Raw genomic sequence first — 27,407 nt, 5'->3', positions numbered from 1 at the left:
TCTCTCTATTTTGTTTTTCTGGGGTAGAGCACTGATCTCCATTGACCATTTTCAGACTTGGTCCGGGAGCAGTGTCTGGTTAAGAAACTTCACTCAGAGTCACACAGTTAGGCAATCCTAGATATGAGATCTAAGACATGGTGAAAACAATGCTGCTGTTAGCAAGTGAAAGGCTGCTAAATATTTTCTAACATAACAATTATTTACAGCCCCTGTGTTGTTAGTAATATGGCCTCACTGGTGCAAATGTCCACTAATCTGCCTGCAGATGCTTGAAGTTCACAGGGATGTTGTTGTCCACTGATAGTTGTGGATAGCGAAGGGCATCTGCAGCAGTATAATAGTCTGTAGATGAAACATAACTTTAAGATAGCGAGCGCACTCAAGCCAGCAAATGTTCCTCAGTGACAAACAGAGGAGGATCCTACCATGGCAACTAGTAGCAAATCCAGATGTATATTAGATATATGTTCAAGTCTGTGTTGCAGTAGAGCAGAGCAACAATCTAGTGAGTAAATGATCTTAATACAAGAGGGAAGAGGTGAAGAGTGCACAAAAAGAAAAGGTTTGTTGTGTTCAGCCTCATACTATTGCTGAAGAAAGCATTGGCACTTTTTGCATATGTAAAAAATTTTAATAGAAACATGGGTGTCTACTGCATGATAACTCACGGAAAGACAATGTGATGATCTCAGAAAGATGGGTACCCATCCTCTTGCATGTTTAGGAGCCAGTATTTATCCATCTGTACTTATCAAGTCGGCTTCCATAACTAGAAGTATCTCATACACACCCCAGTATAGCCTCCAATGCCTTCTGTCCTGACTTTCTTTATGCCACTGTACACCGTTATGTCCTGCAATATACAAGCAGTGCCCCCCCAAACATGGATTCTAAATAAAGTGTTTCCATACATGCTGCCTGTCCTCCACATCTGTATATCATATTCTGTTCTGTACAGCCTACTTTGTTCTTTACTGCACACTGCGGCTGCTGTTGCCATGGCAATCATGTTGTAATGGGTATACTGCCTCTTGTGCCACCTTTTCATGGTTCAGCGATGCCCATAGTGTAGTAGAGCTGTGGTACTGTACCCAGTCCCAGTGAATGTACCATCAATTTCATTGAGTACTGAGCACACCTTGCAGTATCATTGCCGAGTCTTTCATCAAGCTGTCATGCTGTGGACACCTTGACTCCAGTTTTAATAGGTTATGAATGAAGCAACAAAAAGCTTCATAGACATTATCTTTTCAATAAGGCTTAAATCTGAAGAAGTGATACTAAGTTTCTGATTTAATGGTCTACAGCAAATGAACAGAAAGTAAAATTGTGGCATTGTCGGCATACTAAATTAGTTTATCGCTTTTATGATTATTAGTCATGTGATTCACACAGACAGTGAAAAGAAGGGATCCTTGTACCACTCCGAGGCACACTAAGACTAATGAAAAGAAAAGGAAAAAAGCTCTTTGCTCCTGCTTGCAGCCGATGCTGATCAGCAACATAGTCTGAGAACCAGCTGGTGCCACTGATGGTAAAATTAAGAGAACTCAGAATCACTAGAATCTGAGAAGGAGTTTTAAAGATTTTCAAGAGATCTAGGAAGATAGCATCAACATAGTTGTCATCATCTAAGTGGCAATGCACATATTCTAACAGACGCAACAGGGCAGAATCAATCCTGTGATACGACAGTGATGGAAATGAAGTCTGAGTAAGCTGTTGGAGCACACATTTTTCTGATCTTGAATGTAGGGAGAGTAGAACAGTTGGATATCAAGTGTTTATGGGTTTGTTCTTTTGTTGAAATTTGGTAACAAGCATAGTGAACTGGTCGCTCCATTTCAGCCATAGCCCTACATAAAATATATCAGGCCTCCATTTCAGCCATAGCCCTACATAAAACATATCAGGCCAGGAACAAGTATGAATATTGCAAAAGAGTCACATGCTTAAAAGAGATTTAATTAATACAGACTATACATAATATACATAAACAAATGTCAGAATTGGTGATTCAAACTGTACAATAAAAATAAATGGAAGAAATACAAGGTTAAAATGTTGACTAAGGTCTACATAGAATAAGCAATGTGCTAGAGATAGTGACTAGGGTTATTACTTCAGAAGAAGAGAGTGTAGTTTACAGTTAGAAATTCTGGATTAAATAAATGGGAACTAGTCATCAGAACTACAAGGATGAGCAGTGGGTTGGTATAATGGTTAGTAGTTTAAAGGGGGAGGATGCACAGTATTTACAATGCAGCAAAAGAGTTAAAGTTTAAGTTTGATGGACAGCCCACTCTTGGACAGCGACACAGTGAAAACTTTTATCAGTATGGATGGAATGTATCCATACTTGAAGGATCTGCTAATAACTTTAATAACAGGATAAGAGACAGAACTACCAGCAGTCTTTTGGAGTTCTAGTGATTGTGTGTCAGTATCCATCAACACAGTTCAGAGTAAGTAAGTAAGTAAGTAAGTTCAGAGTAAGTAACTGTAGACTAGACATACTGGGATTATAAAAAGAGCAGGGGGCACCCAGACCCGTTGTGGAGCACTAATATCAGTCTACACGGAATGTAAGGAAAATAAAAGGTGCGTGGCTCAGGTGGCAAAGAACACTCATGCCAGCCAACAGAACTATAAGGATAGTAAAAAGTGCACAGCTCAGGTGGCATGGAACACTAATGGCAGCCTATGGAAACTATAAGGATAGTAAAAGGTGCACAGCTTAGATGGCATGGAACACTACTGCCAGCCTACAAAAACTATAAGAATAGTAAACGGTGCACAGCTCAGGTGGCATGGAACACTAATGGCAGCCTATCAAAACTGTAAGAATAGCAAAAGGTGCACAGCTCAAGTGCCATGGAACACTAAGGCCAGCCTATGGATACTATAAGGATACTCCAGCTTTACTCCGTAGCATATCGCCTACTCTGCAGTGATCTCTGCCTAACATATAAAGCTATGTCAAACCCAGGGCTGTTGGACATGCTACACCTAAAGAAATCCCAATCCCTCTGAGCTACATGCTCTAGGGACCTAAATCTTGTCACCACAATAAACAGGATATGCTGGAAGGATAGATTCCTGTCCCAGAGACTTTCCATACTCTGGAACAGGCTACCCATCTATGTCAAGAAAAAAAAGTTCTTCATTAGCACTCTTCAAGAAAAATCTTGATGAGTGGATGGGAAATAGGAAATACACCACAGGGATCACTTCTCTGTCTCTGCTCGACAGTAGTACAGGAAAATAACTTTCTTGGGTGGCGTAAGTCAGGGAACCTTGTTGGCTAGGCTTATGTAGGCTTTTGGGCTGATAGCCTAGTACCTACCTATGAACCTAAAAGGTGCACAGCTCAGGTGCTACAGAACAGTTTTGCCAGTCTATGGAAACTATAAGGATAGTAAAAGGTGCACAGCTCAGGTATCATGGAACACTAATAACAGCCTATGGAAACTATAAGGATAGTAAAAGGTGCACAGCTCAGGTGCCATGCAACACTAATGCCAGCCTATGAAAATTATAAGGATAGTAAAAGGTGCACAGCTCAGGTGGTGTGGAACACTAATGACAGCCTACAGAAACTATGATAGTAAAAGGTGCACAGCTCAGGTGCTATGGAACAGTAATGCCAGCTACAGGGACTATTATAGATTATGACATTATTTAAGAAAAGAAACTATTACTTTTCTTAAATAATGGCATAGTATAATGCCTGTTTACTGCCCTTCCACAGATGTCTGGCATCCCAAAAGCAATGGAGATCTTGCTTTCTCCGTTGCTTTTGTTAAATGGGGGAGATGTCCGTTATTTTAAAGCTGTTTTGATGTTAAACCCATTTAACAATACTAATGGAAAAAAGACTGGACTTCCATTAGTATAACTCGAGGGGTCATGGTATAATAAAAGAGTAAAGGGTACCCAGCTCAAGTGTTGTGGAACATTAATGTTCCTAAAATGACTAGAAGGGAAATAAAGGGTACCCATCTCAGGTGTTGTGAAACACTAATGTTTCTACATGGACTGTGAGGGAAATAAAGGGTACAATGCTCAGGTATTCTAGATCACCAGTGTTCGCTACAGGGACTGTAAGAAGAGCAAAGGGTACTCAGTTCAGGTGTAGTGGAACACTAATATTCCTACAGGGACAGTAAGGGGAATAAAGGGTACTCAGATCAGGTATTGTGGAACAATAATATTACTACAGGTACTGTAAGGGAAGTAAAGGGTACCCAACTCAGGTGTTGTGGAATACTAATGTTCCTACAGGGATGGTAAGGGGAATAAAGGGTACCCAGCTCAGGTGTTGTGGAATACTAATGTTCCACAGGGATGGTAAGGAGAATAAGTGGTACACAGCTCAGATGTTCTAAAGTACCACTGTCAGCTACAGGGACTATTGGGGAACTAAAATGTACACAGCTCAGGTGCTGTGGAACCCTAATGCCAACCTACAGAAACTGTAAGACTTAGTAAAAGGTGTACATCTCAGATGTTGTAGAACACCAATATAAGCTACAGGTACTGTAAGAAGACTAAAATGTACACAGCTCAGGTGTTGTGGAACTCTAATGCCTGACACTATATCTGCAGGAATTATAAGAGGAGTAAAAGTTGCAAAGCCCTTGTACCATGGATCACTAATGCCAACTACAGGAACTGTATGGACAGCAAATTGTATACAGCTCACATGTTTTGGAACACTAATACAAGACATTAGGCATACACAGACTTTAAGGAGACTAATAAGTACATAGTTCAGATGTTGCCAAGCAATACTATCAGTCTGCAGGAACTGTAGAAGAGTAACCGTTATACAGCCAAGGTGTTGCAGAACACCAGCACCAGTCTACAACAACTGTAAAGAGAACAACAAGGCATACAGTGCTGGAGCTATGGAACACTAATGTTAGTTTACATGGGCTGTAATGGGAATAAAAGCTGCACAGGTCAGGTGCAGTGGAACACTAATGTCAGTGTACAGGAACAGTAAGACTTGGTAAAATACAACTTAGATTTTATAGAACACCAATAGCAGCTACAGAGACTGTAAGGGGACTAAAAAGTACACAAGTCAGGTGTAGTTAAACACTAATATCAGCTTACAGGGACTGTACCGAGAGTTAAATGCACATACCTCAGGTGTTGGAGAACACTAATGTCAGGCAGTATGTCTACAGGGACTGTAAGTGGGGCAAAAGGTACACTACCTACTGGGACTGTGCAGTCAGTAAAATGTACACAGCTCAGGTGTTGGGGAATGCTAATGTCAAATTCTTGGTCCACACTAACTGTAAGGAGAGTAAAGGGTATGTTGCACAGTTGTTGTGGAACATTAATATCAAAGTTCAGATTTTGGGTGACCAGTTTCTGGGTGAAACCATAGTAGTTAACAAAGTGTTCTGCATTATCTTTGTCATAAAACTGTAGAAATAATAGAGGGTGTTTTAAGCTGTCCTGGGTGAAGAAGTTAATCAATACATTTCCAGACCTTCTTGGTTTCATAGCATGGTAGCATTGATATGTGTTTGACAGGCAATGAAGTATGTCCTTGTTGTGTGTTTTAAACTGCACTATATACATTGTATTTTTAAAAAACTTTTCATCAAGTGAAATATTGTTTTAAATAATTGGTTTTAATGTAAACGTACATCCCTAAGTGAGCCTTAAAGGTTGGCAGAACTTTTACTTTAAGAAAAATGTTTTTTCAATTTTTCAATTAAGGACTATATGGTATAAAATGTGTGGAGTGGTATGGGCTGTATCTGATGAAGTTGGATTTCCAACGAAAACGTGATTTCAGTGGTGTAACATTAATAAAGGATTTTTTGCCTATTGAGGAGTACGGTTCCTGCTTCTTTGGTTACCGGGTTTGTTTGCCTTATTGTGGAGTTGGCTGTTCCCAGGTGGTTCTCCGTGCCTGCTTGCTGTGTTTTTTCGAGGTTCTTGTGGATATTCAGCATTCTTTGGTTGGAGTTTTGGTATGGAGGCCGGCACGGGGATTACTGCCGCAAGTGCTTTGGGCGCTTGTGGGGAGGATGGTGTGCAGTTTGAAGCCATCAATTCCCGCCAGCTCACGGGACAACTAACCCAATTGGTACAGCTCCTCACTCCCTTGGGTCAAGGGTTACAGGCCGTTATCAGCGAACAGCGTGAGATCATCAAGGCTCTTACTTCCAGGACTGTTGGTTTTGACTTGCGACAGCGTTTGAACAACAGCGGTGGTTCTTCTGAAGTACAGGACAGGGTGGAATCTTTTAATTTTGCAAACACCCCAGCAGTGTTACGGGAAAGTGACGAGGCTGTTCCTAATACTAGTAACAACAACGCTGATTCCGCTGCCGCTGCTGTTCCTGCTTCCACCTTTAAGGAATGGGTTTTTCATAAACCCAACTTTCATTTCAACGAAAATGGTGAGAATAACGTACATTCTAATTCTTCCTTTTCTGAAAGTATGCGGTTCCTTGAACGAGCCCTATACAGGTATAAGATTTTGGAATTGGACAACTTATACCTAAATGAGTGTCTTAACAGGCATATAGTCCCTAAGGGGCTATGGGTGTATAAGTACCCGAACAATGTAGTGTGTGGTAGTGATTTTCACTCTGAACTTTTAAGACTTTTTGATGAATGTGGTTTGGGGATTGTTAGGGCCATCATCAAAAGAAATGATATGGAAATTCAAACTTTGCAAAAGGACATTTTTAAATACAATGATGCTATTACTGTTGACTTGATGTTTACTATTGAAACAGAAAAACAGAAATACTATGATTTAAGAAAGCACATTGACCAGCAATGTACTACTGTTTTGAATCGCAAATATAAAAAATTGAATAGAGACATTAAGGAGTATGCTGAGGGTAGGCATTATCCCAAACCCCCTCTGTATAAGGGTGAGAATACAAACCAATTGGCCTATAGGGAGATATCTAGTCCCTTGGAGGCCCAGTCCCCAGTTCAGGAATCCTTTCCGCCTATACCTCATTTTCAGACTGCTGATGAGATTTATCAGGAAGATTTTTTACCCAGGAGGTCAGAGCGCCTCCGCAAGCAGTCCCATCATCAACAGATGAATCTACATCAGATGGGACCCCACCAGGGGATGGGGGGGCAGCCATCCAAAGGGTGGAGGAGGAACCAGAAAGAGCACTGGTGAGCCCAGGTAACATTCATATGACAGCTATTGGGAACTACTTTAAGTATACATTAAATGATTATCACATTTATAATTACAGTGACCTTGCCATTTCTGATACTTGGTTTTCACTATTCACTAAGGGTTTCAAATTTGTGCCCAGTAGGGGCAGTAGCTTGGTTAATACTATTCTGGATGTCAAACTTTTCATTCGCAAACTGAATCTACAGCATTTACTTGGGTCCACTTCTACGGGACATGGGCTTAACCTTAAAAAATCTAGTACATATAACCCCCCTTTACATCCGCAACTAAAAAATCTGGAAAACAGAATTGAGAAACAGATTCGGAGTAATGTGGGGAAGTCTTAGCATGTCCCTAATTTAAGTTTGGCCGAGGCTACCCTTTTAGCAGAATTAGGGGCTAACCCCTCTGTTAGGGTAATGGAACCTGACAAAGGGGGTGGCACGGTCATTATGGACCAGGTGTTATATGAGGCAAAAATGTACAGTTTGTTGTCAGATAGTAACAAGTATACTACTGTGTCCAAAAATGAGGTACATATTTCTTATAGAAAAATTGATTTGGTTCTTAAAGACCTTTTGGATCAGGACATTATTGAAATGGATCTTTTTTCATTTTTGGATAATTCACATCCAAAGGTGCCAACCATATTTGGGGTACCTAAGATCCATAAGAATGTGGAGGATCCGGTCTAAAACCCACAATCTTTCAAAATATCTGGATTGGAAGTTAAAGCAGTTGTGGGTTAGAAACCAGCATCTTCTTAAGGACTCATGGGAATTTCTACGTGGTATCACCAATGACTTGTATAGGTCTCACCTGCTATTTGTCACCATAGATGTGGTTGACCTATTCTTAGTGATACCCCATTCCACTGGGTTGGAATGGATGGAAGAAGCGCTTTGGGCATGTCATGGTGTTACAAACAATGATGTCCACTTGGTCTTACAATTGTTGGAATTGGTCCTGAGACATAATTATATTTACTTTTGTGGTGAATATTTTCAACAAACCTCAGGTGTCTCTATGGGAGCACATCATATTGTCAGTCTGGGAACAAAAATTTGTCATTCACAGTGAGTTTTCAAAATATTGGATTCACTATACTAGGTTCCTGTTTTTGATATATTGAAGATTTTATAACTTATCTGCAAATTATCTAGATGTTTCGCAAGGTGAAGGGTTTAGCTCTTGTATTTATAGAAAACCAATGGATACCTTCATATTAAAGGCCAATTTGTCAGGGTTTCCTGACATCTGATGACTCCTGTTTTCAATCTGAGGGGATAAGCTGAATTAATTCTGTTAAAGATGAAGTTTGGGCTGCCAGGAAAAGTAGGTCCTATTTTGGGAAGAGTAAAGTGGACCAACATGATGATATTCCTTCAACATATACTAATGTTCCTGGTTTTAACCAGTTTTTATTACACAACACAACGAGGATGCAGGACAAATCAGTATTGAAAGGAACTTTGTAATTTCAGGGACCTTTAAACAATTTAAAAGATTTGTCCTGCAAGTAGCAGAATACTGAAATTTGTATATCTAGAAAGTAGGAATAGGAAATTGTGTTCAAAGAATTTTTACAATTGCAACTCTAAGGGTATAGTGTATTTATTGTTATGATATTTTATGCACTATACAAGTAACCCATTGTGCCAGGGGAGGAAACTGGGGAGCATTGTTATCTCATAGAGAAACATGCTGGCAAATTCTGCTGGAATCCAATAAACCCCCCTTGGGAATGATGATTTCTATTATTTATGCCATATTAAAAAAAAGGCTGACTGAACAACTGTAAAATTTTTTATTTAATTGTTTAATGGCAATCTATGGGGGCCATATATATAATATTTATTCAGGTATTCTTTGTCAAATTGTACATTGAACATTGTACTATTATATTTGGCTTATATTGATGTAAACTAACAAAATAAATTCATTTAAGACATGCTAATAATAATTAGCACATATAGATTGACTAGGTCTCAAAACTGTCATATGTATTTTTTTAAATCAAAGACTAGTTTTATTGATTTGTAGAAATTTATAGTCTGTTTATTGATATGTGTTTGACAGGCAATGAAGTATGTCCTTGTTGTGTGTTTTAAACTGCACTATATACATTGTATTTTTAAAAAACTTTTCATCAAGTGAAATATTGTTTTAAATAATTGGTTTTAAAAGTGAGCCTTAAAGGTTGGCAGAACTTTTACTTTAAGAAAGATGTTTTTTCAATTTTTCAATTAAGGACTATATGGTATAAAATGTGTGGAGTGGTATGGGCTGTATCTGATGAAGTTGGTTGTTTGCCTTATTGTGGAGTTGGCTGTTCCCAGGTGGTTTTTCGTGGTTCTTTTCATAGCATGGTAGTGTTGGTGAACACTATATGCCTTTGCATATATGATTAGTATACTGTGTTCATTTATAATAAATAGGCACTGCTCAACTTCCCAAACTCCAGAATGATACTGAGGCAGAACATAACATTTGTACCAAGGCTCTTCACTAAAGCTGAATGTAAACATGCCCAGATAAACATTAAAAACCCCTAACTTGATCGGGGCACTAATGAAGTTTAACGTACTTAAGAAGAAGAAAGTTTAGACTGGTTAGAGACACTACTAACTGTTCTTAGCCCATCCATGAAAATGGTAAACAAATTGCAGTACTGAACTTTGTTCCTGAGAGGACACTTTACTTACGCTACTGAAAAGAAAGCATGGTACTAGAAACCCAAAAGATTTGGAGAAATTAAAAAGAAAGCCAATATGGTGAAGCTAGTGTTAGGACTACCAGATGAAGGATATGAGTAACCAACAACCGTGAAGCCAGTAGATACCAACTATTGAGCATGTTTCATTTTAAAGTGGTGTGATGTTGGTGTGATGTAAACAGAAACCCAGAATGAGGAAATGTTGCCATAAGCATATAAATTAGTTGCAATAGGATGTACTAGAAGCAATGACAAACTGCACTTTAATTTCAGTGCTACAGAAGGGGAGCACTCATGAGTCCCTGACATATTTATGCTCCAGAATGTTAGATTTGATACATGGAGTGCATCACCAAAGAAATCAAGTTTGTTGCCCACCACTGTGTGTGGTCATTTGGCACACATACTGAACTTAACCAAACATTGCAATATATATCAAATTATTGAAAATGCACTGCTATTGTCATCCTTACATCCTTAGGAATGACCACCTGTAATAGATTTGCATTGACCTTGCAAAACTTTGTGTCCTACACAAAACTACTTGGTGTCATTATTGATAACAACCTAACATTTGATATTCAAATACAAGGCATCAAGAAAGCCTACATAGTACTTGGGCCACCCATATTATAACAAACACTTTAACTAGCAATGGAAAAAAAAAACAGTGGCCTCTGCATATCTCCTACCTTCACTACTATATGTTTCACCCTTTTACATGGACCTTCACCAATCTCTACTAATAAAACTTGAACAGTGCTATAAAAATAGCTACATTTTGCACTAACCAATCTACTAAATGCCACCATTGCCTAGCCTTAAACCAGTTAAGCTAGTTAGCACTTTTATTCTACCTCTTTATCATCCAGTTAGCAACTAATCTATACACAAATAAACTGTCCTGCACTACAAGTCTTAGACCCCCTGCACGATCACTGTGCTCCTTGGAAAAGTCCCTGTTAACAGTAAATAAAACCCAGAACTCTGCTGGTCTGTCTCTATATTCAAATTATGTCTCTAAACTCTGGAATTTTATCCCTACTGACAACAGATAACAAAACAACCTAGCCATATTCAAAAACCTACTAAAATAAAAATGTCAAAACATTTGGATCTGCTCTTGTGCCTCCCAGGGTAGACTTCCTTCAGCCCTTATACACCTCTATTACCCCTTATACTTCAACAAAGAAAATTCTCAGTGTAAATGTTCTTCTCTCTTCTATCACTTTGCCCTGACTACCACTTCTACAGTCCCTACTTATTCCCTGACAAGTTTTCTCTCCAGCAAAATTCCAACTTATACTCACTACCTCCTATATCAGCCTCAACTTCACTACAATTTTCTTTTCCTCTACATCGACTAACAAATCACATTTCCTCACCTACTCTCAGCTTTCTACTCTTATCTACTCACCACATCTCTGCTTTCTTCTAATATCTCCCACACTTTCTCTCTCATATGTCTCCTACTCATAAATGTAAAATTTAAATTAATAATATAAACTTCACTGTGTATGCTAATTTGTCATGTATTAATGTGTAATGACTGTATTTTACATATTATAATTCTGTCTAGTTTAGCTGCCTTTCAGTTATTGTATGTCCATATTGTGACTTTAAACTTTACATTTTTCTCTTTTGTATAAATCTGCCTATTTTGTTAACTGAAGCTTTTCTCCCCTGCCCTCAGCTGAAAAAGTTTACCAAAACCCAACTGGACTACTCAGATTAACAAAAGCAATAAAAAAATAAACAAGCTTTATTTTCTCTATGCGCAACAGTTTTATAAAAAGTAGTGTTATTCTTACACAGAGAACTACTGAGTTGTCATGCTCAAGGATTACGGTTTTGATGGTTAGTATATTTATTTATTTATTTTTATTTAACATTTGTTAACTGGGAAAGTCCAACTTGGAACAAAGCCAATTTTCAGCAGAGACCCGGGGAGAAATGCTCCAGACACATGCCTTTATAATATGGAAGGAAACCAGAGCACCCAGAGGAAACCCACATGAACACAGGGAGGACATGCAGACTCCACACTGAAGGCACTCCAGCCAAGAATCAAACTGGAGAACCTGTTGCTGTGAGGCGACAATGCTACCGCTGCACCATCCAATATTATTATTAACTAATATTGTTATATTCGATATGACAAATCAAAGGGTAGCAAAGTCTGGCAATTGACACAATGTTAAGGCTATGACATGTATTTCCTGTACTACAGTGTTTGGTTGTCTCAACCCTTATTTACATACTGTATGACTGAGCAAGTAACTTAACAAGAGATTGCTGCCGGGATGCCCCCAGTGCTATGTGTCCAATGGGCATATCTGGTTAGCAAACAAGTATTTATTTAATGCAGCAGAAGTGGGAAAAATGTCATGAATGAAGGCAAATTGTTTCATTCATTTTTCCTTTTTTTGTCCTTTATTGACCAGATTAGTCTCCCTAGGCCTGTGGCCTCTTTTCAGGGGAGATCTGAGGTGGTATGTATACTACTATGAGAAATTTGGCCAGAGCATCGGGAAGCTTCCCTAACTCATTAACAGCGTGCTTGTTCCTTTCCTAGTGCATTGGTGGCTGGGGGAACAGCACTCAAGGAGAGCCAAGCTGGCAGATAATGCTGCTGCAGTGTTTGAAGCAATAAAAAATTCTGAGGAACTGTTTCAGCAGAATTTGTAACCACATTAAAGTCAATACTACACTGGGCCTCCCATACCCTCTTCCAAGAAACCATAGTCCTAGGCAATGTTAATATCGACTGGAACTCCATCCACTCTCCAACATCAACCAACCACATAAACCTATATACTTTTACCCAACTCATTCACTCACCAACACGCATTGATAAGTCCTCAAAAAGAGAATCCATACTAGCCTGGGTTCTCACAAACCAGCCCGACACTGTCCTTCAATGTGGAACACTTCCTAACTCTTTAAGTGTAACAACAAGAAAAAACCCTAAACTGTTTAAACCACTTTCAGAAAGGCTAGTACCTTTCCTTCTTCAGACAAGGTCTGAAGAAGGAGAGGTACTAGCCTTTCCAAAAGCGCTCAATAAATAAGTTTGGTTTGTATTTCACCACTCCGTTTCTTCATCTCGCTTTTTTGTTTTAACTCTTTAAGTGACCACAATCCCACTTTTATCCGCAGGCATAAACTAAAATAAATTAACTCCCCCTCCCTTCTACAAACCCATTACCAGAAAAACTTCCTCACAGACCACTTCATAGAAGCATTAGAATCCTGCAACTGGTCTCCCATCAAAACTCTCCCACTTGACCATGCCGTAGAATACTTCAACTCCACATTCCTAGGCATCCTCAATCATCTAGCCCCAATCAAAACAATTAGAATATGCAGCAGCCCTGCCCCATGGCTACAAAGCACAACTAGGGCCTTACTAAAAGATAGGGATAAGGCTTGGAAAACCTGGCACCAACACAAAACATTCATACTCAGAAACAAGGCTAAGAAACAAGTTAAGACTGACAAACAAAATTACTACATTTCCCTACAAAGACAATTTAGTAACAACCCACAAAAATTCTGGGCTACAGTTAACAACATCCTCCAACTCAGTAAAGCAACAACTCCACCACTCAATATAGTCAGGTCAAATACACATATAGCCTCCACTTTCAATGACTACTTTACTACTTCTATTCTTAAACTAATAAACAATACTAACCCCAACAATCTCCTCCAACTTCCCACACAGCAATCTAAGTCTACCCCCTTCTCACTTAAACCAGTACCAATATAAAGTATCCAAAAACTCTTAGCAAAACTCAAACCTACCACCCTTGCTGCCAACAGTCTGCCAGCCAAATACCTCCAAATAGCATCCGCAGCCATAGCCTACCCAATCACACTACTAATAAATAGATCTATCACTGAACACACTCTTCCAACCTTGTGGAAAACCTCCTACATCATTCCCCTCCACAAAGGGGGTTCATCCACCGACCTCTCCAACTATCAACCCATTGCCATCCTCTCACCACTATCCAAAATCCTAGAAAGATGTATTCACCATCAACTCCTCACTCACCTTCTTTCTAACAACCTCCTATCCAACTCCCAACATGGCTTCCGTCCATCCCACAGCACCACCACCACCACTCTAATTAACTTCACCAACATACTAAACACATACAGAAACCAGGATAATCTTGTCACAGCCACTTTCTAGACTTATCCAAAGCCTTTGATACAGTTTCCCACAATAAACTCTTAATCTGCCTCACCAATCTCAACCTTGACAGCCCCTCCATACAGTGGTTTAAAAGCTATCTGGACAATCGCCATCAATCTGCCAAATGGACTAACTGCCTATCCCCCCCATTACCAGTCACAGTTGGTGTACCCCAAGGCTCCATCCTAGGCCCCCTCCTGTTCAACATCTTTACAAATCAACTCCACTCTGCAACTACAGGTGCCAAAGTTGTCCAATACGCCAACAATACAACCCTAATCTGCTCCACATCCAACATTAAACTTCTACAACAAAAAAAAACAACAATCCTTCACTGACATGGAATATACTGGCTCAATAATTCCCAACTAATATTAAACCCAAAGAAAACACAGCTTATGCTGTTCCACCCTACCAAAACTCAGGATGTTACCTTCTCCATAGCCACAGGTAATAGGACTCTCATCACCCCAGTACCAGAATTTAAGTTACTTGGATTCACCATTGACCAACAACTAAAGTACAACAAACTCATATCCCTCACTGTTGCCAAAGTCCACAGAAAGCTAGGGACCCTATATCGCTGCAAATGATACCTAACTTCAGAAGCTAGAATCACCAAAGCTAGAACCCACCTGCTAGCAACTATCTTATATGCATGTCCAGTACTAATAAACCTAAATAAAACTGACCTTAACAAACTCTCCACATGCTATAATAAAATTGCCAGATTCGCTACCAACACCAGATCATGGTCCCACCACTACCAATCCCTGAACAAACTGCACTGGTTAGAATTCCCAAATTTACTACAATATCACCAACTCAACCTGGCACACCAAATACTATACTATCCTGAAACAAACCCTGCTCTGTCCAGCCTCATAACCTTCTACAATCCTAACAGGCAGTTACGATCTACCAACAAAGCCCTCCTAGAAAGTGTCCAGTGTATAAATAGCTGGAGCAATTCTCTCGTCACCAATGAAGTTGCAAAAAACTGGAATATCCTGCCTCCTGACCTCAGACTTCAAACATGTACAACCACCTTTAAAACCCAATTAAAATCATACCTACACACCAATCATTTATGTACCTGCAAAGGATCTCTCTGAACTCCCAATCTGCTAATGGAGGGTATTTGCAGGAGGACCTCTCTGAACTCCCAATCTGCTAATGGAGGGTATTTGCAGGAGGACCTCTCTGTATTCCCATTCTGCTTATGGAGAGTCCACTCAAACATTCTACTGTATTTCACCCTCTCTCTTTTTACATTTTGTAAATATTGTTTGCGTGCTTATAGTATACTACAGTGCTACTTGACTATAGAGTAGTACACTTATTCTTGTATGTAATTCCTCTGTATTACTGTATTAACCTTTTATATTTGTAACCTGTATTATTGCTATATATATTGTTTATATTCTGTAATTTTTTTCTGGGGTTTTTCTCCCCAGGACTCCACTGAAAATGGACACCAGCTGTCCAAATAAATAATAAAGCAAAACAGTGATGGATGTGTTATTACATTCTCCAATCTGGAGGGTTGCAGGATGCTATTTTGGGTGAATTGTTGTTGCAGAGCAAGCCGGAGAGTAAAAAAGATGTTTCATGGGGTGAACTTATGGACAAAACTCAATCAGAGGAACCGGAAGCTATCTTGAAAGAAGAGTGCCAGCAAAGAAATCATACAGTGAGACTTAAAGAAACTGCAGCAAAAGTGATGAGAGATGAACAGAGGAAAGGAAATGTCAACAACCAAAGGAAATTCATGGTGAGAATTCAAAACAAAGAAGAAAGGCAAATGGACAAGTATGACATTTGGGATAATTTTGGGAGTGAAGGATCAAGAGGTAAGAGCTTTTAGTCTTATTCATAAAGAGACATTTTGTGGCACTGTTTATGCAACTGGTTCTGTTCTGGGAAGTTTATAGGGTTAGTATGAGAGAAAAGGAACTGTTATCCAAGGAATTCTTATGTGGTTAAAGCATTTCACAGAGAAATAAAAAAAGAATATATGTGTCCAATTTCAAACTGAAGTTGAAAGATGGACTTTAAAGAAAGGTTTAAGCAAAGTTTGTAAAGAAGTTATGGACATTAGCAAAGTCTATGATAACAGACAATTATGGGCTGGGGATTGGGACATGTTGTACTGAAAATGGAGAAAGAAAAAAATGTTCATATCCCTAGTATAGTAAATGTAGAGTGTAGCAGAGGTGTTGAAAATACTGTGGATAACTGAAAATATGTTTTTTTTTTCTGTGGAAAAGATGATCATTTGATAAGTAACTATGATAAGAGGTGTGACATCCCTCCTTAGAGCAAATCAAGAAGCCTCAATCTTCACCACTGATGTCAGTGGGGGACATTCACTAAGAAAAAAATGGATACATACAGTATTTTCAGATGCATTCTCTGCACCAAGCACAATTTCCCTTAAGAACACACAGGGAACACACTCCAGACCTGGGGCTGAGTTTTCCTCTGCAGGCCCCAAATAAGACTCCACCTTTCTGTCTGCAGAAACCAGTGCTCTGTGTCCCTGTTCCAAGCAGCTGACACACACACACACACACACACACTCTTTGAGATTTGATTTTCACATGAACACACACACACACACACACACACACACACACACTAGGAAAGGCTGTCACAGGTTTATCCAGTATACCACCTTCACCCAGACTATAAGGTAGGATATGGCCACCAGCCAGCTCTTAGTGTAGCCAATTACTCTTAGTAAATTTAATACTTATACAAATGGTAATGTTTGGTCAAGCAGCAAGACTTTCAGAAGCATGAAGCCTACAGTAAAAGCAATTACTGTCAAAGGTTAAAATATTTTCTAAAAGACCATCCACAATGAAAGATTTAGATATATTTAATAATAAAATAGAAAACATGAAAATACTGAATATCTATTTGCAATAAACACCAGAGTTTCAATTTGCAGGAAATCTAAAAACAAAAAAAAAAAACAGCTGGAAAGATTCAGTTATATACAGAAAAACAATACTTAACTAGTCTCACTATATTTTCTTAACTGACTGAAGAATTACTGTTCCCTCCTTACTTGCTAGAGCAAGGCAAGATTAAATGGATGAGTGTCCTTTTTGCCAGTTCCAATAACAGAGTGCTGAGAGTCAGTATCACATCTCTCACTAATATCTAAAATAATTTCAGTACTGGCAATAGAATGACATCACATTTGGTTATCTGATTCTGTGGTTCCCACACTACCCTCCTGACTAGAAACTGAACCAGGATTTAGCACAGGTGTGTTACAAACACCTAGAGCTTTGCTAAGGCATCTGGAGATTGTAAAACAATTCCAATACTTTCATCCTTCCTGGAGAGACTAACCAGCCATCCTCTGGTACCCTAGGGTAGCAATTAGTTCACCATTAAGAGCAATAAGAACCCAGGCCTTTCCCAGACATTGCATCTCCGGCTGTATTCAGGCCTGGGAGATAAAATCTTTATGGCCTAAACCAAGTCATTTAATTTCTGGCAATTTTTCTTAAGGTAAGCTGAGCTGACCATAACCCCTTCCTTTCCAGCATCATCTGCTTACACATATACATTTCCTCAGTTACAACAGTCTAGTTTGCTATAAATATATATTTCCTTTCTGTCCAGCAGGACCCACTGTTGATGCATTTCAACACAAGCAGTTTTACAAATACATTTTTTAACACAAGCATCTGTACAAATCTGTTTGATATACAAATAACATAAAATACTTTACAAAATACCAGCTAGCTTTGCTGGCATGTGTTATACTTGCGCTGTCCTTCTCTCTCTCTCTCTCTCTCTCTCTCTCTGTCTGCATAGCTGGCATGACCTCACATCATCACAAGAGGAAATGTTATATTTGTGGAGAAACAGGCCATGATGCAAAAAAATTGTGAATTGACATGTTATAAATGTAACAAAATTGAGCATTTATGGATGGATTGTAACCCAGAGAAAAGGAAGATAAAGAAAAAAACAAAAATGAGGGAAATATATGAAGAGAAGAAACAGTTCCCAATAAAAGATAAAGAGGAAGTAGGGAAGCAAAATCAGGGCAAAATTAAGATAATAAAAACAAGACTTGCAAAAGATTGGTGCAGAAAAAGCAGGGGCATGCTGCAGAAGTATTTTCAGCTCATTTAATAAACCACTGGTACCTTGGCTTTTCACCTTCAATGGATAAAACAGTGTAAAGCAGCCATCTTTTATATACAGGTGCAAACCCCTAATAATTTTAAACAATTAACTTCAATTAATGGATTAAAGTGCCACCATCACATTTTAACATATACACATTTTATACATTTTATAAATACATCTTAAATGCTTTTATAAAAAATATAAATATTATTTCTATAATTTTTAACAAACTTAACAATATTTTTTAATATTTTTAAAGACTTCAGAAACATCTAATAAGCTTATTAATTCACCAAATTTACCTCAAGGTTAAAGACCATAGGGAATAAAGTCCTATAATTCAAGATAAATTTACTTTCTAGTTCATTCAATTTCTTAACATCCTCCTCTAGATAGAATAGGCTGTGCTAAAATACTAAAGAAAAACAAAAACACTTTGCCCCATGTCTGTTAACAAAATGCCCAGCTACTTAATTAAGATAAGGCTAAATAGAAAACTGAAACAAAAGATAATATACAAAAAGAGTCTGAAGTATGTGACAAGAAAGATATTAATTGGACAATAGTGACAGTTAAAAAAAATCTATTGGCAAAACAGTATGAGACAGAAAAAAAGTTTAATTGGATAACTGTAAAATAGTTGTACTTTGTAGAAAGTCATTGAAAATACTGAGCATAACAATGGCAAAGATGGGAAGATTAACTAATATAGATCTCGGATTGCATAATCAGGTATATAGAATCATAGCATTGTATGCCTATGTTACAAGCAAAGAAAGGGACATTTTATTTTATAAAATTTTGAATTACGTAGTAATTAATATGAATATAACATCAATGGGAGAGTTTAATTGTGATTTTTTGAGGAAAACAAGAAGAGAGGCAATGGTGTTAAGAAATTTTTTGAAGTAATAAAATGTGGCAATTTTCAGATCACTCAGCCATATGGATAGAAATACAAGAAAATACTGAGTATAGCAGACTGAGAAAAATAATAAGAATAAATGAGAAATTATGGGATGAAAATAAAAAAATAAGTATGTGTTTATGGAAAGATCATATTTCCACTAGAGTATGTTATAAAAACTGGGCTGAGTGGTAGCTATCTTTGAAAGAAAAATATAAAAATGTTTCTTTGAATGACAGATGTAAGAAAGATAGAAAAATAAATGATAAAACAATGCGTATGGATGCTTTAAAGGATTTTGAAAGGAAAAATATAGAATATTATGTGATAGAATGGAGAATTTATGAAAAGAATTGAGAGAAAATTAAAGACTTATTATTTAAGCAAAAATATTATTTACAGGGTAAAGAAGAGGTATCAGATTATTTGAGTAGCATAGTTAAAGAGAATACTAGTATAATAAGAGAAACAAAAGATGATAGAGAAGAGGTAATAAGATCTCAGGAGCAAATTATGAATTTCATAATTATGTAAAGAAAGTGTTTCAAGATAGAAAGTACAAAAAAAAAATGTCATGTCCAAAAATTGACAGAACAAGAAAATAAGAAGTTGGAAAATGAGATTTCCTTATGTGAATTAGATGAGGCATTTAGATAAGTTAATGTACAGTCACTTTAAGGATCAGATGGTACATAGGATACTGATTTTATAAGAATTTTATGGACTGACAAAAATACTTAAGTTAAATAAGTGGTTAAATGAGGGTTTTATGTATAAAGATTTATGCAGTGGTATACTTAAAATTGTTTATAGAAAAAGGAAGAAAAAATACAAATATAAACTGGAGATCTATAGTATTGAACAATACAGGCTATATGATTTTTATAAAAATAATTCAAAAGATAATGGAAAGTAAATTGAAAAGTATTATGGAAGAAAGCATATATAGTTTAAAGGGGAAAGGATGTCAGGAATTATTATTCATAGTGAAGGAAATTGTGGATGATCTTATAAATAGGACTAATGAGACCAATTTCATGATAGATTTAAATAAAGCTTTTGCTATTGATACTGACAACATGGACTTTTGCAGAAAATCATGGAAGAGTATAACATTAGTAAGAAAATTAAGAATGTACATTGTTCTGCATATAATAAAAATAAAGTAAAATTTTAGTGAATGGATGGTTAAGGAAAGAAACAGATATAAAGAATTGCATGCATCAGGGATGTCCTATGAGCAGTACATTATTTGCATTAGTTATGAATGTATTAGTCAGAGAGGTAAACTTCCACATAAGAGGTGCTACTTATACTATTAATGAAGGGATAAAAATTCCAGTCATGTTTACTTATGCAGATGATATTATATTGATTATGATAAATTAATTCTGGCTGAAAGCATTTGTGTTATAGACATCAGTGTTTAAATATGACAGGCATGACTTTAATTAAAGAAGAAAGTAAAGGACCTGATGATGTAGTAAAGATAGCAAGAGTATCCTTCTCAATGAAATAAATCTCTGTGTTAAGAACAAGATTTGGGAGTAAAACTGTAAATGAGGAATAAGATACTACATGAAATAAATGAGCTTTGTTGTTTTTTCGGAAAACATACCAGCTAAGTTTAATAAAATGGTTTATTTGATTAACTCACTTATACTGAGAAAGATTGCATATTCAGCTAGTATCTTTATGTTGCCAATAATCTATGAAAAGGAAATGCTACAAGTAATTGTTTTTTCTTTTATATGGGATTCAATATTGAATCCATTAATGAGGAGAGTCATATACACGGACAAGGAAGATGGGGAGTTAGGATTAATAAATCCAATTGTTTTTGCTGCTTCTAAGAATTTGTATAAAGTTTTGATTTGGATAATGATGAAAATTAAAAGTTAGTAAATTTACTAAAGTACAACTATAAGTGGCAATGGGATATGTTGAAATAATTCAAAAGAGAAAACGTATATTTAAATTAAGTAATGAGATGTTATCAAGAAAAAAATATTTTATGGAAAATAAAAATTGATAAAATAGAGAATGGGAAGAAAGTGTGGTTTAAAAATATCATGATGCAATATTATTGTGTTATTCCTTGGGCTGAGCTAGCAAATGAAAATGTTAAAGCTATAAAGGTATGAAAAGCATAGTATAATAAGCAATTAGAATGTCAAGATTTTTTTATGGAGATTAGTGATTAATATATTACCAGTAAAGGGAAATATACCATTAAAAACACAGTGAACATGTTTGTATTTGTTGTGGCAAAGAAGAAACTTTAGAACATGTTTTTTTATAATGTATAAGATTTGCAAAATTGTGGAAAAAATGTGTAAAACAATTCTTTGAAAATATAATGGAAGTAATTGAAATAAATATGGATATGATTATGTATGGATATCATATCCATGCAAATAAAGAATATGTTAGTGAACAAGATAAAAGATTATGTAGTTTGGACCATTTTAAATGAATGGCTAAATTAAATTATGTTTAATGGTAAATTAGTTGGTGGTTGTGGAAAAAGGAGTGGGGGTCAGATAATATAATGAAGATAGAAGTTTAACATAATAATGAAAAGTGAGATGTCTGTGATTGTATGATAATAACAAAAAGGAATGGAAAACTGTACACTGTATAAATTTGTAAATACGTAATTTTGTAAATAGTGTTCTACATATTGTTTTTTAAAAGAAAAAATAAAGAACCTCTACTCTTTTTGTTAGGTGCCATGGAATCTTTTAAATACACCTAAGCTACTACCAACTCAAGCAGATGGGTCTTTGGTTTAATGCCCCCCTTTTTTCCCCGATTGTCATGCCCCCATTTTAAATGTCCTTCTTAAGCCCTCTCCAAAGCAAAAAACACTGCTACCATGGGACCAGATGGCATCCCAGGTTGCGTCCTACATGAACTCCAAGAGGAACTAATCCCTCAAATAAAACAGCTATACAATCTCAGCCTCACTACAGGATATGTGCCCACAGAATGGCGTACAGCAACAGTGGTCCCACTCCACAAAGGTGGAGCCTCTACGGACCCTGGAAACTATCGCCCCATAAGCCTGACTAGCTTAGTCTGCAAGGCTATGGAGAGGATCATCATGGAGCTCATAAACAAAGACATTGGGGACCTACAGACACTAGATCCTACCCAGTTCAGCTTTGTCAAGGGCAGATCCTGCCTTTTGAACCTGGTTGACTTCTTCGAAACAGTCACCAAAGCCATAGATGAAGGGAAGGTAGTCCACACAGCCTATCTGGACCTTGCAAAGGCATTTGACACAATACCCCACTCGGGCATCATAGATAACCTATCCAGCTTAAATATAAACCCCTATGTCACAAGATGGGTCGCAAACTGGCTCAAAGACAGAACCCACAGAGTGAGAGTTGCTGGAGCCATGTCAGACTCGAAACCAGTCACAAGTGGCGTCCCACAGGGTTCTGTCCTGGGACCACTCTTATAGGTTCATAGGTTTATACTAGGCTATCTGCCCTAAGGCATTTATAAGCCTAGCCCAAATTTTTGTGGCTTACGCCACCCCTTATATGAAAAAATACTGTGCCCATTAGTTTGTTGTGCCTCTGTCCAGCAGTGACACAGAGATGATTCCCGGGTAAACTTCACGATCTCCCATCCACAGGTCAAGATTTCTCTTGAACAGAGCCAGCAGGTGCTCTGCCTCACATGGACCGGATTTTATTCCACAGCATAGGAGTCTCTGAGTGATAAATCTATCCCTCCAGCATGTCCTATTTATGTCCGTGCTAAGGTTTAAGTCGCTTGCTCTAGTGGTTTTGGTGGATTTGGATTTTTTGAGGTGGAGCATGTCCATTAATTCTGGGTTGGACATGGCCTTGTATGTCAGGCACATGTCACCTCTGAGCAGATGGTATGCAACTGAATAGAGCTGGAGTTTCTTCAGTCTGGCAGCATATGACAGATTTTGGAGTCCCTTTATCCTTTTGGTGAGGAACTTTTGGGGTCTCTCCAATTGCTGCAGATGTCGGGTGAGATACATCCTGAATGGGGCATTGTACTCGATCATTGGTCTGATAAGTGAAGAGTACAGGGGAACAATGACCTCACTAGATCTAGATGTGAATCCCTTCATGATCAGGTGGGCAATGTAGAAGGTCTTTCTAACCACTTTAGCAACGTGAGTGTCAAAAGAAAGGCCACTGTCAACCTGGGTCCCCAGGTCCCTGATAACCTCTTCTGTGCTTAGTGGATTGCCACCTATATGGTAGCTTGGGGTTACCTTGTTTTTCCCTAAGGGTATGACTATACATTTTTTGGCGTTTAACTTCAGGCCATGGCTCTGGCACCAGCTATCTGTTTCCATGAGTCCCTTCTGAAGGATATCCGTGTCCGATGCACTTTCCACTGTGGCGCCCAGTTTGCAGTCGTCTGCAAACTTTGTCAGCCAAAGTCCTCCCATGTTGGCCTGTACTTCTGAGAAGTAGATGCCGAACAATAGGGGGCCAAGGATCGAGCCCTGTGGGACACCACTTGTGACCGGCTTGGAGTCTGACATAGCGCCAGCAACTCTAACCCTGTGGGTTCTGTCCTTAAGCCAGTTTGCAACCCATCTTGTGACATATGGGTTTACATTTAAGCTGGTATGTTTTTCTACAATACCAGTGGGGTATTGTGTCAAAAGCCTTTGCAAGGTCAAGGTAGGCTGTATGGACTGCCTTTCCCTCATCAATGGCCTTGGTGACTGTTTCGAAGACGTCGACCAAGTTCAAAAGGCATGATCTTCCCTTGACGAAGCCAAACTGGGTCGGGTCCAATGTCTGCAAGTCCCCTATATCTTTGTTTATGAGCTCCATTATGATCCTCTCCATAGCTTTGCAGACTAGACTTGTTGCTTATGGGCGGTAATTACCAGGGTCCGTAGAGGCACCGCCTTTGTGGAGTGGGACCACAGTTGCCGTACACCACTCCTTGGGCACATATCCTGTGGTAAGGCTGAGATTAAACAGCTGCCTTATGTGCTGGTTTAACTCCTCATTTAGCTCGTGTAGCACACAGCTGGGGACACCATCCGGTCCCATTGATGCTGTGTTTTAGCTTTAGAGAGAGCAGCTTTCACCTGCGCATTTGAGATGTCTGGGAGGCTACACTCCGCTGGGATAGTTATCTCTCCTTTAGGGGGGAAGAGGTGAAGTTTGCACTGAACCTGTCTGCCAGTATGTTGGCAATGTCTGTGGGTTCAGTGATTTTTGTATCATTTTGGACTAATTCTGAGCATATTGTTCTGTGTGTCTGTACATCTTGTTCGGTATATACTTTTCCGAGGTACAGGCAAACGTGGGAGGACTATGGCTCACCAAGTTCGCAGATGACTGCAAACTGGGTGCCATAATCAACTCTCCAGCTGACACAAACATCCTTCAAAAAGGTCTCACAGAGACAGATAACTGGTGCCAGCACCATGGTCTAAAGCTAAATGCCAAAAACAATGTGCCCACAAATTACCGCATAGGCAGAAACCCATTAAGTACAGAGAAAGTTATTAGGGACCTGGGGACCCAAGTTGATAGCAATCTCTCCTTTGAAAACCACATTGCCAAAGTGGTTAGAAAGACCTTCTACATAGCCCACCTCATCACGAAGGGTTTCACATCTAGATCAAGAGAGGTAATCGTGCCCCTTTATTCATCCCTCATCAGGCCCATCATAGAATACAATGCCCCTTTTGGGATGTACCTTACCCAACACCTGCAGCAATTAGAAAGACCCCAAAGGTATCTCACCAAGAGATGCCATATGCTGCTCGGTTAAAAAAAAACTCCAGCTCTACTCAGTTGCATACCGTCTACTTCGAGGCGATCTATGCCTGACATACAAAACTATGTCAAATCCAGAATTGATGGACATGCTCCACCTCAGTAAATCTAAATCCCTTAGAGCCACACGCTCGAGGGACTTGAACCTCAGCACAGAAATAAATAGAACTTGCTGGAGGGACAGGTTCATAACCCAGAGGTTCCCTTTGCTCTGGAATAGAATTCCTGTTCATGTGAGGCAGAGCACCTCACTGAATCTCTTCAAGAAGAATCTTGATAGGCGGATGGGGGATCGTAGGTTTGTCCCAGGGATTACTCCTGTGTCACTATTAGACAGAGGCACAGTAAACTAAACCTTAAAGGGCACAGTATACTCAAATCAAGGGGTGGCGTAAGCCATACAGAATCGGGCTAGGCTTATAATTGCCTCAGGGCAGATAGCCTAGTATGAACCTATGAACCTATGAACCATCACATTTTAACATATACACATTTTATAAATTTTATAAATACATCTTAAATGCTTTTATAAAAAATATAAAGATTATTTCTACCACTTTTAATAAACGTAATATTTTTAACATTTTTTTAAGTTTTCAAAAACATCTAATAAGCTTATTAATTCACCAAATTTGCCTCAGGGTTAAGGTCTTTAGGGAATAAAGTCCTATAATTCAAGATAAATTTACTTTCTAGTTCATTCAATTTCTTAACATCCCCCTCTAGATAGAATAGGCTGTGCTAAAATACTAAAGAAAAACAAAGACATTTTTCTCCATGTCTGTTAACAAAATGCCCAGCTACTTAATTAAGATAAGGCTAAATAGAAAACTGAAACAAAAGATAATATACAAAAAGATTCTGAAGTATGTGGCAAGAAAGATATTAATTGGACAATAGTAACAGTTAAAAAAATCTATTGGCAAAACAGTATGAGACAGAAAAAAAAGTTTAATTGGATAACTGTAAAATAGCTGTACTTTGTAGAAAGTCATTGAAAATGCTGAGCATAACAATGGCAGAGATGGGAAGATTAACTAATGTAGATCTTGGATGGCATAATCAGGTATATAGAATGATAGCATTGTATGCCTATGTTACAAGCAAAGAAAGGGAAATTTTATAAAATTTTGAATTACGTAGTAATTAATATGAATATAACATCAATGGGAGAGTTTAATTGTGATTTTTTGAGGAAAACAGAAGAAGAGAGGAAATGATGTTGAGAAATTTTTTGAAGTAATAAAATGTGGTAATTTTCAGATCACTCAGCCATATGGATAGAAATACAAAAAAATACTGAATATATCAGACTGGGAAAAATAATAAGAATAAATGAGAAATTATGGGATGAAAATAAAAAAATAAGTATGTGTTTATGGAAAGATCATATTTCCCCTAGAGTATGTTATAAAAACTGGGCTGAGTGGTAGCTATCTTTGAAAGAAAAATATAAAAATGTTTCTTTGAATGACAGATGTAAGAAAGAGAGAAAAATAAATGATAAAACAATGCGTATGGATGCTTTAAAGGATTTTGAAAGGAAAAATATAGAATACTATGTGATAGAATGGAAAATTTATGAAAAGAATTGAGAGAAAATTAAAGACTTATTATTTAAGCAAAAATATTATTTACAGGGTAAAGAAGAGGTATCAGATTATTTGAGTAGCATAGTTAAAGAGAATACTAGTATAATAAGAGAAACAAAAGATGATAGAAAAGAGGTAATAAGATCTCAGGAACAAATTATGAATATCATAATTATGTAAAGAAAGTGTTTCAAGATAGAAAGTACAAAAAAAATGTCATGTCCAGAAATTGACAAAACAAGAAAATAAGAAGTTGGAAAATGAGATTTCCTTATGTGAATTAGATGAGGCACTTAGATAAGTTAATGTACAGTCACTTTAAGGATCAGAGGGTACATAGGATACTGATTTTATAAGAATTTTATGGATTGACAAAAATACTTAAGTTAAATAAGTGGTTAAATGAGGGTTTTATGTATAAAGATTTATGCAGTGGTATACTTAAAATTGTTTATAGAAAAAGGAAGAAAAAATACAAATACAAATTGGAGATCTATAGTATTGAACAATACAGGCTATATGATTTTTATAAAAATAATTCAAAAGGTAATGGAAAGTAAATTGAAAAGTGTTATGGAAGATAGCATATATAGTTTAAAGGGGAAAGGATGTCAGGAATTATTATTCATAGTGAGGGAAATTGTAGATGATATTATAAACAGGACTGATGAGACCAGTTTCATGATAGATTTAAATAAAGCTTTTGCTATTGATATTGACAACATGGACTTTTGCAGACAATCATGGAAGAGTATAACATTAGTAAGAAAATTAAGAATGTACATTGTTCTGCATATAATAAAAATAAAGTAAAATTTTAGTGAATGGATGGTTAAGGAAAGAAACAGA

At 37.6% G+C, this 27,407-nt stretch overlaps 1 protein-coding gene across 2 annotated transcripts in view; it reads left to right on the top strand.

Moving 5' to 3' along the window:
- PDE1B (phosphodiesterase 1B) overlaps window positions 1–27,407 on the top strand; it is a 1,856,783-nt gene that overhangs the window by 1,670,094 nt on the left and 159,282 nt on the right. The gene's annotated exons all lie outside the window — the stretch shown is intronic.

This window comes from Protopterus annectens, chromosome 9.part0, assembly GCF_019279795.1.
Source record: "Protopterus annectens isolate FY-2018-M chromosome 9.part0, PAN1.0, whole genome shotgun sequence".
Classification (NCBI taxonomy): Eukaryota; Metazoa; Chordata; order Ceratodontiformes; family Protopteridae; genus Protopterus; species Protopterus annectens.
This window is presented reverse-complemented; position numbering and strand designations above follow the sequence as displayed.